The sequence below is a fragment of the Prionailurus bengalensis genome, chromosome B1 (genome assembly GCF_016509475.1).
Source record: "Prionailurus bengalensis isolate Pbe53 chromosome B1, Fcat_Pben_1.1_paternal_pri, whole genome shotgun sequence".
In the NCBI taxonomy this organism is placed as follows: Eukaryota; Metazoa; Chordata; class Mammalia; order Carnivora; family Felidae; genus Prionailurus; species Prionailurus bengalensis.
Window position 1 is genome coordinate 26,235,368 of NC_057344.1, and position 16,867 is coordinate 26,252,234.

General features: G+C 43.9%; 1 pseudogene; it reads right to left on the reverse strand.

Annotated features, from left to right (window-relative positions):
* Positions 1 to 13,945: 13,945 nt before the first annotated feature.
* On the reverse strand, positions 13,946 to 16,325 carry LOC122467592 (annotated as a pseudogene).
* Between the last annotated feature and the right edge of the window lie 542 nt (positions 16,326 to 16,867).

Sequence of the window (16,867 nt, forward strand, 5' to 3'; positions counted from 1 at the left end):
CTCAACAGCGACTGAAAGGTAGAAGATAATAAAGCGATGCCCTCAAATTTCTGAAGGAAAGTGACCTCCGTATCCTGCTAAGTTATCAATTAATTGTGAAGTCACACTAAAGATATTTTCGAACATACAGGGTCTTTAAAGATTTACCTTCCTTTTACCTTTTTTTCAGGCAAGCAACCAGAAGCTCTCAGAAGCTAGATACACCAGAAATATGCCCAGGAAAAGGGATACAAGAAATCCAGGAAATAGATGCACCAATGGAAGAAAAAAGCAATGGTAAGTCCCAAGATGGCAGCCAAGAAGAAGCTTAAGGTGACAGGTATGCAGCAAGCCTAGAGAGCTAGCGTACAGTGATGTCCTCATGATTAACTGACAGAATATAGAGAGGGGAGATTTACACAATTAGGGAAAGTTTAAGATTAAATATATGTATGTTAGATATGTACTATTGTATATATATATTTTTTAATTGTTTATGTATATTGTAACTAATATATTATGCACATTATGGAAGAAAGTATAAATCAGACAGGGTGAAAGAAAAATGAATATACATAAGAATTCTCTTATTTTCTTCCCTCACCCTAGTCAGGATCTGACACCACCCACTGCACCCTTAACACGAGGGATAACTTTCTTGTATTGGTTGATCAGATTAGCTGGGGGAGATGGGACCTTGAGGAAATAGGTCACGAGAAAGGTCAACATTGACAACTGGGAGAGAAGATCAAACACTGGTAGGGTCTTGCCGGGCACCACAAGCGGGGTTCTGGGTGGCCCCCACCAGCAAAAGGAGATCACTGTCCTCCATTGCCTGATAGCCAGTGTCTTGGCTGGTTGTGCCATATATTTGCTTTTTGTCTGTGTGTGTGTGTCTGTGTCTGTGTGTGTGTGTGTGTGTGTGTGTGTGTGTGTGTGTCTTTCAGGCAGCAGGCAAAATCTGTCCTTTTGACTCCATCTTGAGTGGAATTCCTCTCAAAAGGTGTGGCTTGAGCATCAGAGAATCATAAACTCTTGGGAAAAGCAATTGCCTTTGAGACCATCTCAGTTATAGATCTCAGTTTACCAGTGAGAATAATTTATACTTCAGAATCTTGCTTACGTCTAGTTCTAAATCCACTTAACATAGCTACATTTTATGAATGCCCAAGTGAAGGTACTAAAAGCAAATATAAAGAATTTTTTTTTTAATTTTTAAGTAATCTCCACACCTAACATGGGGCTGGAATTTACAATCCTGAGATTAAGAGTCACATGCTCTACCGACTGAGCCAGACAGGTGCCCCGCATATATGAAGAAATCTGCTGTGTGTTTAATTTCTTGTCCTAATTGTCTCCCACTGCCTACCCATGCCACCAACTCTCCTGTTTGCCACTGTCCAGGATACAAGGTTTCTCCTATCCATGAGTCTGCAGTTCCTATATAGGCTCTGGGCCGGAGCTGGGTGGGTTCTTCAGAAAACATCCTCTGAAATATGTCTGAAGAGCTTCACAGAATCTTTGTTATCTAGTAAATAGGCCAAAAATCTGACTGCAGGCACGTTTTCCTTTTTTGTTCCATCAAAGGAAAATAGAGATGAAGACTTTTTATAAATGCTTATGTCTCATTAGGATATTTTTAAAGTAAATAGCTTTAGTTATAAATGTTACAGGCAATCTGCCTAAAACAGAGGTATATTTAAGTGGCTAGATTTAATAAATTCCAGTTTACAAATTGAACTCATTGACCATAATGGCTTGCAACAGTTGGCCCTAAACAAAGAGATTAGCATAATTGCGATTGCAACTATTAGCATTTATAAATATGATTAGAGCTAAGCATTGGGCTGAGTTGGAAAGATTCCACTGAAATTTCTCTCATGAAGACATGAGAAGCACATGTTCTCCACCAGGAGGCAGCATCATGATTAGGGGATGGGTCGGTTTGTGACCTTTAACCTCTCCATTTCCCACTTTCTCATCAGCAAAACACTGTGATTATTCAGTATGCCCTGGAAAAGAGTACTGGTTGAGAAATTCCACTCAAGATGGAGTCAAAAGGACAGATTTTTGCCTGCTGCCTGAAAGACACACACACACACACACACACACACACACACACACACACACACAAAGCAAATATATGGCGCAACCAGCCAAGATGCTGGCTATCAGGCAATGGAGGACGGTGATCTCTGAAAGACAGGAAATGCATTCAGAGAGCTCTGCTATTGCCCCAGCTTACTACCTTGAGAGAGCTTTTAAGCTTCAGCCTAGGAGGGGGAGCCCAAAGGAAGGCAGAGCCTGGTGGATTCCTGGAGATGAAAAGATGCAGACGAGAATCCAGGGAGACCAGGCAGCTAGAACGTACAGAATACCAGACAGGAGACTGTGGCACCAAGAGAGAATGCTGGAGATCTGGAGGGGGTCCCTCGAAGATTCAGCAGAGTTATCACCATTACACACATGCGAACATACTACCCGATGCCAGAGGAAAAAAGAATATGATAGGATCAGGTAAAGGCACCTGGCATCCCCAAAGGGCCAAGAACATAGCCTGTTCCTGCAGTCGGCCAAGAAAAAAATCAGACGTTTCAGGACACTGGGCAGAGTACCCCTGAAGGTTGTGCCTCAGTAGTGAGAAATATTTAGACCCCGACCAAACACTGACTCAGATCCACCTCATAAATCAGAAAGTAGATCTGAAGAGCTCAAACTGTTTCTAAGTAATTTAATGGCATCCCAGAGCAAAGCTCAAAAAGGGCTATAGGAAAACAAAATATCTCGCATCCAAAGAAAGTAATAACACAATGGCTGGCATCCAATCAAAAACTGCCAGACATTCAAAGTATAAGGAAAATGTAACCCATAATGGGAATAATCCGTCAAAACTGACACAGAACTGACATAGATATTAGATTAGCTATTAGACAAGAATATTAGAACAGTTATTATAACTGTGATTCAGATATTAACAAAGTTAAGTACAGACATAAAGAATGTTTTCAGAAAAGCACACCCAAATTGAACTACAGATGAAAACTGCAATATCTGAAATGGCGAACTGATGGAATTAATAGATAAAACATTGCATAAGAAGACATTAGTAAGGTTGGAAACATGGCAATAGCAACTATGCAAAATAAAACCCAAAACGAAAAAAATCTGAAAAAAAAATTAAGAGTATCAAGTGGCTTAAGGTATGTGTAATTGGAGTTGCCAAAGGAAAGCAGACAGAAAGAGAGATGATGGGACAAATATTTGAAGAAATAAGACCAAAAATATTCTCGATTAAATTAAACTTGTGAACCAATGTCTTTATTCCTATTTTTTTGCCATCTTTTGGATTGATTTTTTTGTATGTGTGCTTCCTGTATCTTGGTGTCTTGTCTTTTTTCATATGGGTAGAGGTTTTTGTAGTTCTTCATTTGTCAGGTAATTTTGTTTCTCATTCTGAACGTTTTAAGTATTATGCTATGAGGTGATCTTATTGATATCTGATAGTTTGACAATACTTAGAATTCTGGGCTCCTCGCTAATGTGCCTGCTGACTTATTTTTCAGAGTTCCCAAATAGCTGTTCTTGTATTCTGTCCAGGTTTTATAGTTGAGTTTAGTAGAAAATAAAGGGAGATGTGTGTTAATTTCACATGATCCATAGACTTCTATAATAGGTCCCAAGATTCCTACCCTAATGTAGATGCCCTTTATAATCTCCCCCGCCCCTTGACTATGAGCAGGATTCATAAATATGATGGAATATCACTCCCATGAGTAATATTTTATGATTTTTTGAATTTTGGTGTAGTCCCATAATTCTTTGTATTTCTTTTTTAAGTAAACTCTGGGCCCAACATGGGGCTTGAACTCACAACCCCAAGATCAAGAGTCACATGCTCTACTGACTGAGCTATCCAGGGTCTCAGATTATGTTACTTTATGGCAGTAGGGATCTTGCAAATGTAATTAAGGTCCCTAATCAGTTGACTTTAAATGAATCAAAAGAGACGATTAGATCAGGATGTTCCTGATCTAATTAGAAGAGAACTTAAAAGTTGTCAAAGAGATTCAAAGCCAGATCAATTCTCTGGCTAACCTTGAAGATGCAGGTAGAATGTGGCTGAATTCTGCAGCTGCAAGGATATGAATTCTGCCAACAGCCATATGAACTTGAAAGAAGACTTCAAGCCTCAGATGAGACCTCAACCCCAGCCGAAACTTTAATTGCAGTCTTGTGAGACCCTGAACAGAGAACTCAGTTGAGCCCTGCTTGGATTTGTGACTTACAGAAACTGTGACACAGTCCATAGTTTGCTTTAAGCCTCTGTGTTTGCCATCATTGTTACACTGCAAATATCTAATATACTTTCTCTTACCTGGAACAGCGTTGGAAACGAAGTGTAGGTACAAATGTTATTCTAAAAGTGCTGATTATTTCTCAATATGGTTTTTGTTTTTTTTTTTAACAAAGCTGTTTGTTGGATTTTCCTTTCTCTGAATTCCCGGTATAAGAGGGATATCTCTACATTTCAGCTCTTTCTGGCAGAGTTCTATGTAGCAACTCATCTCTGTGCAATCATAAGCTGCTTTATTACTTTTGTTTCCTTGGCACCTCTCGGTTCATCACGTTCACTGAGTTTTAGGCAAGAAAAGTTAATCTTACTGTATGACTTTATTAATTATTACATGAATCACCCAACAGGGACAAATAGCGAGCCTGATATAATTAGTAACCTAGAAGAAGTAACCGTTTATAGCCACCCATCAGATAGGCCAAGTGAAAGTCACCATGAACTGACAGGATCCCCCGCTCCCCAAATTTGACAGTTGTCAAAAGAAAGCATGATCTCCTGGTGAGAGATGAGTCATGTCATACCCATCTAATCCACATATGGGGACATGGGACACATAGAAGCAAGAGAGCATATCTTTTGAGAAAAACCAAAAAACGAAAAACCTCTACTCACATATTTGAAAAACACTAAATACAAACAAGCCCCTCTTAGAGATTCACAACACTTAATAAAGTCAATCCAGGTTTGTACAGTAAAGAAACCTATTTAAGTTGGTTTATGCCAGAATTTCCCAAACTTATTAGCTATGTATCCTGTCCAGGTTTTGTAGTTGAGTTCGCTGGGGGGCAAACGGGTGCGTGTTTCATTCCCATGGCAGACAGAATCATTTCTTTGGCACACCTATTAATCCCTAGAAATTCAAACTTTTTTGCACGGGAAATGTGGATCTACAGATTTAATTTAATTGTGTGTTTATTTATCCTGTCCCCTCTTTCTGATGATATTCCACACTAGGCCAAGTGTTGATAACATGTGAATTGATGAGAAAAATTCCCAGCATAACTACTCTCAAATAGAAATTGCCGCCCCAACCTCACCTCAAGCTGATGTAAAGCACTAAATGCTCCTGAGATAAAATGCATCCTCTGTGACTCAGAAATTTCAGGCATCCCTGATCAGTCGTGACTTATCACACCAAATCCAACAGACATCGGTTCAGCACCTACTTTGTGCTAGGCTCAGTGCATTTACTGGCATGCCAGCAGCACGTTGGCTTTGCAAGTTCACAGAAGATGTAGCTGTAACTCAGCCCCCAGAGGCTTTTGGGGGAAAGAAAATGAGCAGCCAGGCTTGAAGGTGACATTCAGCCCCAGTACAGAGAACCTCAAGCAAGATAGTGGGGTGAGAGCTGCCCTGACTGCCCAAACAGGGCCTTGGATGGGACTGGGTGGGATAGAGAACTCGTGCCCAAAGAGCAAAGCCAACTTATGGCAGATACTAGGTTACACCAACCCCTGAAGGAAATTTCTTCAAATTAAGAGGGGGAAAAAAAAAGAATAGGAAAGAGAGAACGGAAAGAATAAATTACTTTCCATTTTGCATTGATTCCAAGATGCGCATTTTTTTCATACATTAACATCTCTACAGCTTGACATTGGAATGTATCTTCTGATCCAAAACATCTTACAATTGCTGTCCTCCGGTGTCAACGTGACTTGCATGTGCCAACTCGTTCACAGCTGTTGCTGTTGTCATCACGTCAGTGGGATTATGTGTATTGTTGGTACTACATGTGCAGGGCTTAATTGCCGTGTAAAATGTCTTCAGAAAGATTACACCACGATTCGGTCCCGAAAGGAAAACTTACGAGGCGACAGAGCAGTGAGGCATATGTTTGTTATTTGTGAAGTGAATGTTCATTACAGAAGAAATGCTTGCAGTTCCGTTATTTCTTGCAAAACCAACCGAGTGCTTTACACTTGCTACGGAGACTGTGGTCCACGATCGAGCAGCATCACCTGGGAGGTCGTTAGAAATGCCGAATCTTTGGCTCTACCTTAAACCTCCTGAATCGGGAGCTGGGTTTTAGCAAAATCCCCAGGTGACTGCGCGTCAGAGTTTGAGAACTGCTTTAAAGGACATAATGTGAAGCTAAATTACACTGAATTATTGAGATGCATGCAAAGCAATGCTCATCGAAAGCCAAGCAGCGCAGCTGAAGACGGGGAGACTGTCAGGTGGTGCAGAATCGATGAAAGAAATTTCAACACGAGAGGCCCACGTGACCATTTCGCTCACAGGCAGGGCTGTCATGAAGACACAGTGTCACAGCCTCGGCAGTTTTTTTCTCTCTTTGGGGTACATAAAGGAATGATACGACTTAAAATGGAGGGCATTTTAGATTCGATTAAAGGTGGCAAGGAATGCTTCTCCAGGGGCATGTAAGAAATTAACATAAAGGGGCGGCTGAGTCAGTCAAGCCTCCGACTCTTGACTTCGGCTCAGGTCATGATCTTGCGGTTCGCAGACAGTGCAGAGCCTGCTTGGGATTCTCTCTCTCTCCTTCTCTTTCTGCCCCTCCCCCCTCTCAAAATAAATGAAAATAAACTTAAAAAATTTTTTTTTTAATTTAAAATAAAGGCATTGCCCTCAGTGAGGGGGAACTAGCAGTCAGCAGAACAGGGATAATGGAGCTGGAAATCTGAGAGAATTAAGGACACCAAGAAACTTTTAAGCCCTCTGAACCTGGCTGGGGGAAGGGAGGGCCTGAGGTCCCTGGGGTGCTGCTGGGCATGAGCCATCCTGTCTGCACGCGGCTGTAGCTGTGGGCTCCAGGGCTGCGAAGGACCCTCCAACCAATGACAAAAATGACATTTGACACCTTAGCCTTTCAAGTAATTTTTATATCCACTAGTTTGTATTTTTTCTTTAATAGCTGGTAGTGTGTTTTATCATCTCACCGAGTCTCGCAGAATTCCCTGGGGAGATGTGGCATGAGCTGGAATTCTGAAGTTTGGGGTGATACTGTCCTTTCCATGGCAGAGATGAGGAAAATGGGTCCACAATTGCCCTGCTGGTAAATAGCAGAACTGGGATTAGAACCTCAGGCTTCTGACTCTACTTTGAAAACTCTAACAGGTGGGGTGCCTGGGTGGCTCAGTTGGTTAAACCTCTGACTCTTGGCTTTGGCTCAGGTCATGATCTCGTGGTTTGTGAGGTCGAGCCCTGCATCGGGCTCTGCTCTGACACCTCAGAGCCTGCATGGGCTTCTCTCTCTCTCTGCCCCTCCCCTGTTCGTGCTGTCTCTGTCTCTCTCAAAATAAATAAATAAAACTTAAAAAAAAATTCTAAAAGGAAAACAGGTATTATTAGCATTTTGTGCAAGGAAAAAACAGGTCTCCAAAAGTTCAAGGGACTCGCCCATGCATGGCACTGTGACAGTGTGGGGACTACAGCCCAGTTATCCTGGCATCTAACTTGCTGCTCTTTCTTCTATTCCTGACTCCTTGGCAAAAGCTGCTTAGTTATTAGTGATTTGTAGAGCTTTCTGTTATGGCTGTAAAGTAAATTGCTTAGCGGCTATGTTAACTTTACTAAAGACAATAGGTATTATTTGAAAATACTGAGGGTAGTCACCAGGGAGGTGTGTCACTCATGGGGACCTTTGAAAGCACTTAGTGCCAGGAGTGTTGTGGGTGCAGAGTCTGCACCTGCCACGTCTTTGATCCCCTGCACTTCTATATGGTTTTTGTTTTTAATTTTTGAGAGAGAGAGAGAGAGAGAGAGAGAGAGCATGAGCAGGGTTGGAGCAGAGAGAGAGAGAGAGAGGGAGACAGACAGACAGAGGAGCCGAAGCAGGCTCTCTGCTGATAGCAGGGAGCCCAATGTGGGGCTTGAACTCATGAACTACGAGGTAAGAGGGGAGCCAAAGTCGGATGCTTAACCGACTAAGCCACCCGGCATATGTATGTATGTATGTATGTATTTGCCTATGGAGGTCCAGTCGCTCTGGAGCCATCTTTTCAAAAGGCTACTTGTAGATCTTCTATTGATGCTGCACTTTTGTTGAAAATCAGTGGGGTATATTCGTGTGTATCAGTTTCTGCATTCTCTCTCCTCTTGCAGTGATCTATACGTCTATCCCCTGCCCTTACTACAGTTTTGCTTACTGTAGCTATAAAGCGTGTCTCAAATTTAGGTAGGCTGATTCCTCCCACTTTATCCTTTTTCAAAGTTGTTTTCAATATTTTCATTCCTTTTCTGTGTGAATTTTAGAATAATTTTGTCATCTACAAAAGTATCTTGCTAGGAGTTTGTTAGGAATTATGTTGAACCTGTAAATCAATTTGGAGATATTCACACCTTTACCAAATTCCATCTTCGAATTTGTGAACACAGATCTCTCCATTTATTTCTACCTTCTTTGCCTTTTTTATTAGTACCTGTTGCTTTTCACATACAAGTCTTGTACATACTTTGCTAGATTTCTACCTGTTTTTCTGTCTCTCTCTCTCTCCCTCCTTTTTAGCAAATGGTAGTGTGTACTTGAGCAAGTAGCGTGTTTTTAATGTCAGTGCCCCCTTGTTCATCTTTAGTACACAGAGATAAAATTGCTTTTTGTATTGTGATCTTATATCTTGTAGCCTTGCTAAGTACACTCATAAGTTCTAGGAGTATTTTTTAGATGTGGGGAGATTTTCTATGCGAGGTGTTCTAGCACCACGTTGAGTAAGTCATGAAAGCGAACATTCTTGCTTCATTGTTTCCTTCCTTCTGATTTCCCAAGTTTTATCATTTTGTCATTTCTTTCATGTTTGGAGAACTTCCTTCAGCCATTCTCTGAGGGTAAGTGTGAATTTATTTTACAAAAATCAGAGCAGAGGTATAGTCCTTTCTTTACGTATTGTCTGTAGCTCCTTCACCACTCTAGTGGCACGGTTGAGTAATTGGAGGCAATGTTTGTCGAACCCTCTTCCACTCCGTGCATTGGCCCAGATTGCAGACTTTGAGGGCCTCTGTGCAAGGCATTCCATTTCTTCACAGAAATATTCCATGCCCCTAACATTTCTTCCATTCCCACATTTGCCAAGCCGGAAAGTTTCTTGCAACTCCCCGAACACCCCCTATCTTGGAATGGAGGAAGAGAGAGATTACTGCACAATCTCTGCTCAGGTAACCTCACTTCCTGCATCCTGGGGGTCATGCCCGGGCCGCAAAGAGTGCACTCACTAATCCCCTTTGCGGTGGGCTGACAGCTGGTTTCCCAAAGATGTCAGGTCCTCATCTCTGGAACCCACAAAGGTCACCTTATATGGCAAGTCTTTGCAGATGTGATTAAGGACCATGAGATGGAGAGATCTCATGGAGGGATTATCTGGGTGGTCCTACATACAAACACACATTTCTGTATTAGAGGCAGAGAGCGAGTCTGCACACAGAGGAGAAAAAGGCAACGTGACCCTGAGGCAGAGTGGCCTGGAGTGGTGTTGCCACCAGCCAAAGAATGGAGAACAGCCCTGCCAGATTTCAGGCTTCCAGCTTTCAGACTGTAAGGCAATAAACCTCTGTGGTAATTGGTTGTGGCCACTACAGGGGATTAATAAACCCTTCTATGACTTATCTGTGCAGAGACTATAGATTACGTTTTTAATGTAAATTGATCTGTTGTCAGCTCAATGAATGAGAGGAGGCAGTCACTGATGTTTCTCCCCGCCATTTTTTTTTTTTTTTACCAACACTCTACTTCCAGGGTGCAATAGGGAAGTATAGGAAGCTAACACATTCTATGGCATCTTATCCTGAGAGGTTGGCGGGGTAGTGGTGGCTCAGAGTTTAAGTCACTTAAGTAACAAAAGTGACGAGGCCCCTAAAAGGCTTGCGCTGGTATTTAGACACCAATCTCAAGCCATGTCTCAAGGACGACACTCTGTCCCTTTTAAGGAAGCTCACTCCGATATAGGCACAATTGGTACATCACTGCCCATTTTCTTCATCCGTCTCCTCCCCAATTTTGTGACAAAAGACTGCATCTTGGTACAGTGCATTTTACTTAACCCTGAGATTTGCCGACACCTGCTGACAAGTGGAAGAATAGCATAGGGTAAAGAAGGTTTTGTGAAAAGGCGACCGAGCAGCTGTGCAAAGCCAGAGGCCAGAGGTGGACGTAAACTTCACCGAAGAAGACAATGAAGATAAAAGCAGAGAGCACTAGAAAAGTCACCAGGAGCTCTGAGCCCGCCCACTGGTCTCAGGCCAAGCAGTTAGAGCCACAGGACTCCCAGTTGTGCCAGATAAACACTGTATTACCTGTGGGATGGTCTGACGCGGCGTCTCGGGGTTTCTGTGTCCTGGGCAGCATGGAATAGATGATTAGTTTCTTACAAGACAAGTATTAAACTCACTGAGTAACCCTGGGCAAATTACTGCAGTCCCTTGCCTCTGCTTTCCTGTAGCACGCATATGAGACACATTCTAGAGTTATCCTAACTAAATTCTTAATGATACAAGGCACGTTTAGATTAAGAACAACCATAGACATAAACATACAAACACCACCCCATTTACAACTGGGTCTAAAGACAACCACTACGTCTGGCTTTTAAGACAATGAAATACCACTTCGCTCCATTAGGTGGAGCCAGAAGATCAGTCGAAGCATATCTTGGGCCTTGACAAGTATTTTCCAGCAACAATCATATTTGGTGGGATCAGTGAACAGGGTTTTACGAAGCCCATATCCATCCTCATTTGTAGGCGCCCCACATCGATCATCCTTTTAGGCATAACTTACGCCTCCACCAAGTCACCCCCTGTATATAGATGGGAGTGCGGACCACCCACGCCTTGCCTCCCTCCTGGTTATTCTCACCAAGTACATCTCTCTCTAATCTCAGCCCTAAAATTGGCAAATCATGGTATCAAAATACCAAAATATTCCACCTCGTAGATGCTACTTCTACCTCAACCGTGGTGACCTGACAGAGTCAATCACTCAATCAAAGAAAGAAACTAATGTTTCTTGAGTACCTGCTATATTTCAGGCATTTTCACATGCCATCCACAGATGAATGGATAAGCAAAATGAGCTATATACATACAGTGGAATACTATTCATAAAAAGGAATGAAATTGTGATAAGTGCTACAACATGGGTGAACCTTGCAAATGTTATGTTCCGTGAAATAAGCTAGACACAGAGAACGAATATTATATGACTTCACTTATAGGAGGTACCTGGAATAGGCAACCTCATAGAGACAGGAAGTAGAAGAGAGGTAGAAGAGAGGTAAGAGTAGAAAAGTAGAAGATCGGGGTGGGGGGAATTATTTAATTGGTACGGAGTTGTGGCAGGATGACGAGAACTCTGGAGAGACAGCGGTTGAACAACATTGCGAATGTACTTAATGCCCCTGAATTGTACACTTATGAATGGTTAAAATGATCAATATCATATTATGTATAATAAACATATATATATATTTACACAATTTTTAAAAACGTCTGTTTATGTGCCTACCTCACCTACTAGATTACACCTTCCCAAAGGACCAGATTTCACTCATTTTGAGATCCTCACCCCCTAGCCTAGACCCTAACACGTGGAGACCACAATAAAGGGCAGCATAATAAAAATATACAAAGAGAAGTCAGAGGTTTTAAGTTTATTCCCCCAAAGTAAAGGACAGGAGGAGACAAATCTACTGAATGCTTACTGTTTATCGGCATTTTAAAAGTTTCACTCATCCCACACAAATGTCATGAGCCTGTCCTCTGTGTATCATGTAGAATATGGATTTCTCTGTCCGTTCCATGGATCGGAAACATACCATTGTCACACTGTCACATAAAGAGAGAAGTACCAGGTATAGTGTCAGATGGAGCTGTGTTCTGAGAGGAGGGTAAAATGAGGTAATGGAAAGCGTTGAAATGGGGTGGAAGGCCCTTCCTGCCAGGCACGTCAGGACAGTCTCTGAGCAGGAACCATCGAAGACCTACATCATGAGGAGAGAGCACACGACAGTCTCAGGGAGAGAGTTCCTGGCAGAGAAGAGAAGTGCAGAGGTGCTAAGGAAGGAAGAAGCATGACACATGAGGGAGACAGACAGGTGGCCACTGAAGCTGGGTCTGGATGGATGAGGAGGAAATGTTAAAGATTCAGGTGGAGAACAAGACGGGTGTCGGGTCGTGTCAGAACTACAGGCCAGGCCAAGGACTTCGTATTCCGTTCTGGCGGCAGTAAGAGCTACTGGGAGGCTTCAAGCAGGAGAGTGACGTCATCTGATTCTCGCTTTCTGTGTGGATAATGGACTCTCGGGTGACCAGCCACCAGGCAGACACCAGGTGGAGTCATGATGGTGTTTGGCATTACAGTTTTAGCCACGGAGATGATGGGAAGTGGTTGGATTCAAGATACATTCTGGAGGCAACCCTGATACAACTTTGATGGGTCGGACATGGAAAGGGACAGAATGGAGTCCAGGATGGCTTCTAGGTTCTTTCCCCAGCAACTCGATGGAAGGGACACCAGTGGAGTCAGAAGAGGAAGACTCGTGGAGGGCGATGAAGACTGGCGGAGGTTCAGTGGGGCTCTGGGTTATGTTAAGGTTGAAGTATCCTATTGACCTCCGGGTGGACGTGGCCACATGTAATTCCCAGGGTAAGGCGATGGACCAAGAGTCGTTGGCATATGTGTGAGATGACCTGATGGCCTAGGCAGGGAGGGGAGGACAGGAGAAGGCTGTCCCCGAGCGGGGGCCTGGAGTACTCTCCCACTTAGAAGTCCACAAGGAGAAGAAAACTACAGAGACACGAAAAAGGACTGTGCAGTGAGAGGAATTCCAGACAACTGTGAAGTCCTAGAAGCCTGGAGAAATGTGTTGTCAGAAGGGCAGAGTGCTCAGCTGGGAAATGTTGCTCTGAGGACAGAAGGCTGAGCATGAGGTAGCAGATGGACGTCACTGGTGAACTTGACGGGGGCCGTACCTGCAGAATTCCAGAGACAGAGAACTGACTGGAGTAGGGTGGGAAAGGACCCGGGTGAGAGCGCAGGTGCGGTGGCAACTCTTTTGAGACTTACCCTGGTAGGAGGCCAAGTCCTGGGCCAGTCTCTGAAAGGAGAGGTGGGTGGGATCAGAGGATGAAAAAAAGATGGCGGTGTGTATCGTTCTAGCACAGTTGCCATCACGTAGTGCATATATCCGTAATGCCGATGTCATTGTCTTCATTTAATGCATGAGAAAACTCAAAGCAGGAAAGTTTATTTCCTACCCGCCAAAATTTTTTTTTTAATTAATGCTTGTTTATTTTTGACACAGAGAGAGAGAGACAGAGCATGAGCGGGCTCATGCCCCAGGAGGGGCAGAGAGACAGGGAGACACAGAATCCAAAGCAGGCTCCAGGCTCTGAGCTGTCAGCACAGAGCCCAACGCGGGGCTCGAACTCACAGATCGCGAGATCATGACCTGAGCCGAAGTCGGACACTCAACCAACTGAGCCACCCAGGCGCCCCTACCCACCAAAATTTTTAAATGAACAAACAGCAAATGCTAGTATTATACAAGACCCAAATTATTTCCACTAGACTCAGTCACCTCCCATCAAAATACAAAAAAACAAAGGTTAAGTACCTTTGTTTTCCTGTTTAGCACAATGACACGGTTGAATGCCAAGCAGTGTAAATGGCTGTATTTTTAATATTCCTGTTATTTGTTGACGTGGAACCATTTATTAAATACAGAAAGGTTTTTGTCACATTTTAATCACTACCCCGTGTTTGGTTTACAAGCTGGCAGTCCCCCTCCCCCCCCCACACACCTCTAGCTTTACCTCTCAAATCTTTTATAGGAAACAACACAAGTTTTTAAGGCATCAGAAATTTCTTGTTGAAGTCCACCTGGGTGTCCCAGCCGGTTACGCATCTGACTCTTGATCTCAGCTCAGGTCTTGATCTCAGGGTCATGGGTTCAAGCCCCACACTGGGCTCCATTGCTGTTTTAATTCGTAAAAGTAGTGATCTTCATTCCACTCAAGATTTCAAGGCTCACACAGTCAAATGTTGCCTTAAGAGTTATTTACTCGTGTGTTTATATAGCAGCCTCTGTATAGCAGGCACGGTGTTAGATGCAGCGGGAGGTAGACACAAGTTCACAGTGCTCCTGCAGAAGTGGGAAGGAGGTGCCTCAGGAGCACCTCTGAGAACGAGCCAGAGAGTCTGCCAAGGCTTCAGTGGCACAGATCGGAACACCTCCTTCCCAAAGAGCTGTGGATCACGTCCACCGCTCCCAAAAGCTAAGCCCAAAAAGTTCCTGTTGGCATTTGCACCACATAAAGCACCCGGTACTTCTGGCATCATCTGCTTTCTGGGCTATGAGATCCAGCTGGCTTTCTAGGGGACTGGAAACTTTTATTTTACGATCCCCTTTGTAGATCTCAACTCCGCCAGCTATTTCCTCAGGCAGGGCAGCCTCCTGATCAATGTGGACATCAACATCTCTTTCTGGCAGCGATTCTGTACATAGGAATCGCTTTCTGCACTGCGGCCTTTACCGGAGGGAAATCCTGTTTCCTGCAGCGAACGATCATTCGGAGCGCCGACAATTGGTACAAACCTGGAGGACCGGGCCATCCAGGATCACCCGGTGCCTGGTTGTATCCTTTACCACTTTGCCGAGTCTCTGTTTTGCTCCATTCAGCAGGTCTGTAATTAGGTCACCTCTCACTCTGAGGACTTTGAGCCTAGCTTGATTCATTAAATTAGACATCTGAATTTTCGTCTGCTGCTCAGTCTGCTTTTCTTTCTTCTCACAGTAGTCCATCCTTTTCAGTCTTTGGGTTTGCACAAGACGACCTTTCTCAATGTTGAGCTCTTCCTTTGCATCAGTTTCTTCTGCTTTCTCATCAGCTTCTTGTTCAATAAAAGCCATCACATGCTTAATCTGCTTCTGCACATCAGCATCACTGAGGGCCACTGGCTGGAGAAGAGGTTAGAAGGAGGCGGTGGAAGGAAGGGATAAATGGTTTTAATTTTGGATAACAAACGTAATCGGTCCTTCTTGGGAAAATGCCACAAACTGTCAGTGCTGGAATGCCACCTGACCGTGGCTCCCAGATGGGGTCCCTCTCTGCTGCTGTCCTCTGGTCGGTGCACAGCCCCGATTGCTCCATTCAACCCGCTAGCATGCGTCTCGGTCATACTCAGCAGAGATAGGGTGTGATTGCCAGGAGTGACTTTCCTGAGACCGATTTCAACCCACGTCCATTTTGCCAACTCCGTCCAAAGCAGCATACAGAGGGCCGGGTTGGTTGGCAATGTGTTTCTGAGGCATTCCCGTGCTGCTCTGGCACCCTGGGGACTTTCTCACTCCCCTGCTCCTTTCTCTGCCTCTGCTGTATCCTGAAGTGTTTTTCTTCCAGCTCAAGTCAAATGGTTGACATTTATAAAGTAAAGATTCTAGGAGGGATACCCTACATAATTCAGGGCCAGCAGTGGATGAAATCCCTTGTGTCTTGGTGGGGGATCTGACGCCCAGCGGTAGAGCAGACAGAACCGGCCCCCAGGAGAAGGCAGGCTTCAGAGGCAATCTTAGATTTCTTCGCAAAGAAGAAATTCTGCTTCCAAGTGGACTGGAAACGTGATTGATTATTGCTATGGGTTGAATTGTGTCCCCTCCTCGCCCGACAAAAAAAGATATGTTGAAGTCTTAACCCTCAGTATCTCAAAATGTGACCTTCTTTAAAAATAGGGTCCTTGCAGGTGTAATTAACTGCGTTAAGATGAAGTCATACCAGAGAAGGATTGGCCCTTAATGCAATATGACCGGTGCCCTTATAAAAGGTGGGAAATTTGTGCACAGACACACAGGGAGAAAGCCACGTGATGATGGACGTAGAGACTGGAGTCATGCTGTCAGAAGCCAAGGAACACGTGGGGCCACCAGAAGCTGGAAGATGCAAGGAAGGATCCTTCCCTCTGCTTCAGAGAAGGCACAGCCCTGCCTACACATTGACTGCAGACTTCTGGCCTCCAGAACTATGAGAGAATAGATTTCTGTTGTTTTAAGCCGCCCGGTTTGTGTTACTTTGTCACGGCAGCCGTAGGAAACTAATGTAAGAGTTAACTGAAAATTAACAAACTCCAAATGCCAACATTACACAAGAGCACTACAAGAAATAAAAAAGCTGTTGGGACAGCGGGGAGACCTGCATGGCTCAGTAGATTAAGCGTCCAACTTCAGCTCAGGTCATGATTTCATGGCTCATGAGTTCGAGTCCCAGGGCTCTGGGCTGACAGCTCAGAGCCTTGAGCCTGTTTTAGATTCTGTGTCTCCCTCGCTCTCTGCTCCTCCCCCACTCACGCTGTGTCTCTCTCTGTCTCTGAAAAATGAATAAACCTTAAAAATAATTTTTAAAAAAATCTGGGGGGTAGGGGGTGTTCATAAGCTAGCGTCACGCTATCCTTGTATTTCTTATTCTAGGGAAATGTTAAGAATATACTACTTTGCCACTTTTCTTCACTGGGTCTATTTACCAATTCAGATGGGAAAATGGACTTTTGCAGTTGTGGGGTCACCTGAGCCTTTGCTCCAAACTCTGGGA